Source organism: Lygodium microphyllum, chromosome 5 (genome assembly GCF_053477565.2).
Source record: "Lygodium microphyllum isolate KBCC chromosome 5, Lygodium_microphyllum_v1.1.10, whole genome shotgun sequence".
Classification (NCBI taxonomy): domain Eukaryota; kingdom Viridiplantae; phylum Streptophyta; class Polypodiopsida; order Schizaeales; family Lygodiaceae; genus Lygodium; species Lygodium microphyllum.
This window is the reverse complement of record NC_141139.1, coordinates 149,448,364-149,452,423: the sequence shown is the minus strand read 5'-3', so window position 1 is coordinate 149,452,423 and position 4,060 is coordinate 149,448,364.

Sequence of the window (4,060 nt, the reverse complement as noted above, 5' to 3'; positions counted from 1 at the left end):
GGAAGTTATTTCGGATAGCGACCTAGAGATCCCTAGGCCGCCCATGACCAGACGCACCAAGGGGGACTTACCCGTCCACCTTAGACGCAGATGGTCAAAGCAGGATAGGGCAAAGCACCCCACAGATGCACGATCAGAAGAGCAGTGAAAGCCGCAGGACCTCCCTAAACGCTTCACTAAATTCAAAAAAAGGATAGGATAGCCAAGCGTCAAGGACAGACGAGCAAACCAATCGAAGGACCAACCAAGGTCAAGGAGTTAAACCTAGCCCTGGAAGGGGAGATACCCCGACCAGTGTTCATTGCCGATGACTTGACAGGTGAAGAAGAGTTGAGTCTTGTCGCTCTCTTGCGGGAGTACATAGACGTATTTGCCTGGTCCTTAGAAGAGCTACGGGGGGTAGATCCGAGTGTTGTGACTCACAACATACCCATGATGTCGGATGCAATGCCGGTCAAGCAGCGACCATACCCCATGAATCCAAAACACGCTCATGCTATCAAAGAGAAAATCGACAAGCTGATGACAGCTGGATTCATCTACAAAATTGAGCACACAGACTGGGTGTCACCCATAGTCATTGTGATGAAGAAGAACGGCAAAATTCGAGTGTGCGTCAATTACAAGAAGGTGAACATTGCTACAAAGAGAGACAACTATCCCTTGTTGTATACCGAGCACATGATTGAGAGGGTGGCAGGCAAGGAAGCCTACAGTTTCCAGGATGTCTTCTCAGGGTACAACCAGGTGCAAGTACATCCTGCAAACAGAGATCGCCTTTGCCACTAAGTGGGGTGTCTTTGCGTACATAGTCATGCCCTTCGGGTTGACCAATGCCCCTGCCACTTTCCAACGCCTCATGTGCACCATCTTTAAAGACATGCTTCGCAAGGAGTTAGAGGTCTTTGTCGACGATCTGTGTGTCCATTCGACCTGGATCGAACACTTAAACAAACTCCGAGCAGTCTTTGAACGGTGCCGCTTATATTGTCTCTCATTGAACCCCTTAAAGTGCCAGTTCTGGGTGAAACACGGATGCATCTTAGGGCACGTAGTGTCAAAGAACGGCATTGCCACTGACTTTTCTAAAGTCAGAGTCATTGTTGACTTACCACCACCCGATAACTACAAGGGAGTTCAGTGCTTCTTAGGACACACTGGATATTATCGACGCTTTGTACTAAATTACGCACTAATTGCTAGACCATTGTATAAGCTATTGATAGTGTTCGAGTGGACTGAGGAATGCCAGCGCGCATATGAGGAGTTGAAAAAGGCTCTCACTACTGTACCAATCTTATGAGCCCCAGACTGGAACATAACGTTTCATGTACACATAGACACCTCTAAGTTTGCTATTGGAGCTGTGCTATGCCAGCCCGGTGAATATAATTTAGACTACTCTGTGAGTTTTGCCACCAGCAGGCAACTCACAGAGACCGAGATGAACTATTCCACGACGGAAAGGGAAGGGTTGGCCATGGTATTTGTGGTAAAGAAATTCAGGCATTATCTGTTGGCCACTCCCTTTGTCTTCTTTGTTGACCATCAGGCCTTGCTGTATCTTGTGAACAAGCCTTGTGCTATGGGACGCATAGCTAGATGGTTACTCCTGCTACTGGAGTTCGACTTCTCTATGGTTGTATGCAAAGGAAAGCAGCATTACATGGCTGACCACATGTCCCGCATACCCACAGGAGAAGCCGCTGGACAAGGCATACCTGATGATTTGTCGAATGCTCATCTCTTTAACCTGTCTAGTGAGAAAGAATTATTTAAAGCTTATCTAACGCCGTATTGGGCCGAAGACATAGTGCGAGTACTAGAGAACGGACTACCTGAGCGACCCATTAAGAAGGCCAGGCTGAGAAGGCTTATCCTGAAAATTCAGCCATACCAACTGATAGTCGGCCAACTCTACAAGTTGGGACAAGACAGTTTATTGCGCATATGCATATGTGAGCACGAGATGCACGATGCATTGAATGAAGCACATGGAGAAATCACTGGAGGACACTTTAGTGGGGACACAACAGCCCGAAAGGTGCTACAATCTCAACTACGATGTCCCACCCTCTTCCATGATGCAGCTAAATTTGCAAAGCAATGCGATGAGTGCCAAAGGACCAAAGTGCATGTGCAGAAGGACAAGATGGAGTTGACCCCTGTCATAGCCCGACAACCCTTTGAAAAATGGGGCATCGATTTTATTGGACCTATCAGTCCTGCGGCACAATATTCCCAAGCTCGCTACATCATAGTGGCAACCGACTATCTGATGAAATGGGCAGAGGCACGAGCCACGAGGAAGAATGATGCTAGGACCACTGCAAAGTTCTTGTGGGAGCAGGTCATTTCATGGTTTAGCTGTCCAATCGAACTTGTAAGCGACCAAGGCACACACTTCGTTAATGAAGTGATTGCCCACTTGCTCTCTACCTTCCTAATAATTCATCGAAAGTCCTCTCCCTATTACCCTCAGGCTAATGGCCAAGCCGAATCCACAAATAAAATCTTAGTCAACGTGCTTACAAAAGTCGTGTCTACTTCAAGAAGTGACAGGGACATCAAGCTAATGGCGGACTTGTGGGCCTATCGCACAGCTTATAAAAAGGCTATAGGACATATGCCTTTTAGACTGACGTACGGAGCTGAAGCCATTTTGCCCTTAGAATTCTTCATCCCTAGCTTGAGGCTAGCAGTCCAGGAGCGTTGGGAGGGAAGAGAGGCTTGGACCAACCGCTTAGTGGATCTAGAGTGCTTAACGGAGACCCGACTCCTCGCCACTCACTCTCTGATTTGTGAAAAGGCTCGACGAAAGATGTGGTTTGACAAGCATGTCAAACAATGAGACTTCGAACAAGGGGACCTTGTTCTGCTATACTCGGTAAAATGACATAAACAGAAGATGAAGTTTCGGGAGCTAGGGCCTTTCAGAGTACGCATGATTGGTAGAACCGGGAATGTTGAGTTGGAGACACTTGACGGTGAAGGAATAGGCTTTTTTAACAGCAGCCGCATAAAGAAGTACTATCCTCCTTCCCATCCATTACATGAGCCACCCATGCTAGAACCCCCACTGAACGTTCGCATGGCTACTATAACCGACCTTACAAATCAGGACGAAGAAGCAGTGGCACCGGCGTATCTATGAATCACAGTCGCAGTAGGAGCGGTGTATTCTTTCGATGCCTTGATTGATGAAGGGGCCGACTGCAACATCTTGACACATGACCATTGGACACGCATTGGTCAACCGACGCTACAGCCCACTAATGCCAACCTCACCCCGTTTGGGGGTGCTGCTTATTCACTCCTGGGGAAGGCAAGGTACTCGTTTCCATCGAGTCTAAAAGTTTACCATCTTTCTTCCATGTGTTTCCTGACACTAAAGGAGCCGGTAAGGTGTCACTATTGGGTCACACTTTCAAGAAGCAAACGAACTGTAATGTGGATTACAACCTAAACCACATTCATCTTGCTATCGGCAATGTGCGTATAGTGACGACTTTCAGCAAGGGCTATCATGATTCCTCCACCATTACGAAGCCACTGATAGAAACCCCTAGGACCACACTCCAGCCCAAGTCTAAACTGGAGAAACCTATGGCCTCGTACCAGGCTCTCGACCCCAGGCCCAAACCCACCAAGAGTACTCACAAGGCCAAGGAGTCCAAGCTTATGTGGGTGCCAAAATGGCAAAAACCACATCCGAGTACACCACCCAAACGCGATCCTAACCGCCAAAATCATCAGCCGTTACGGCCTAAGAGACAGTCTAGACGCTATCGACGTAGACACACAACCACACCGCGATGGATTCCCAAAGATCTGTTGCGGGCACAAGGATACTACGAGGGCAACTCCTGGATTTGGATGCCTAAAAATGGCCAGCTAAAAAGCTCATCTACAAGCAATCTCACCCTAGTGAGGGAGGCTTGCACACGTGGTGCCCAGAACATAGTCAGCACGCCATTGTCATCTGTGGCTAGTAAGTCTCAGCTCATCTATCGACCAAAGCAAACGTCACAGGCCTTAAACCTACCTAATCCAGAGAACT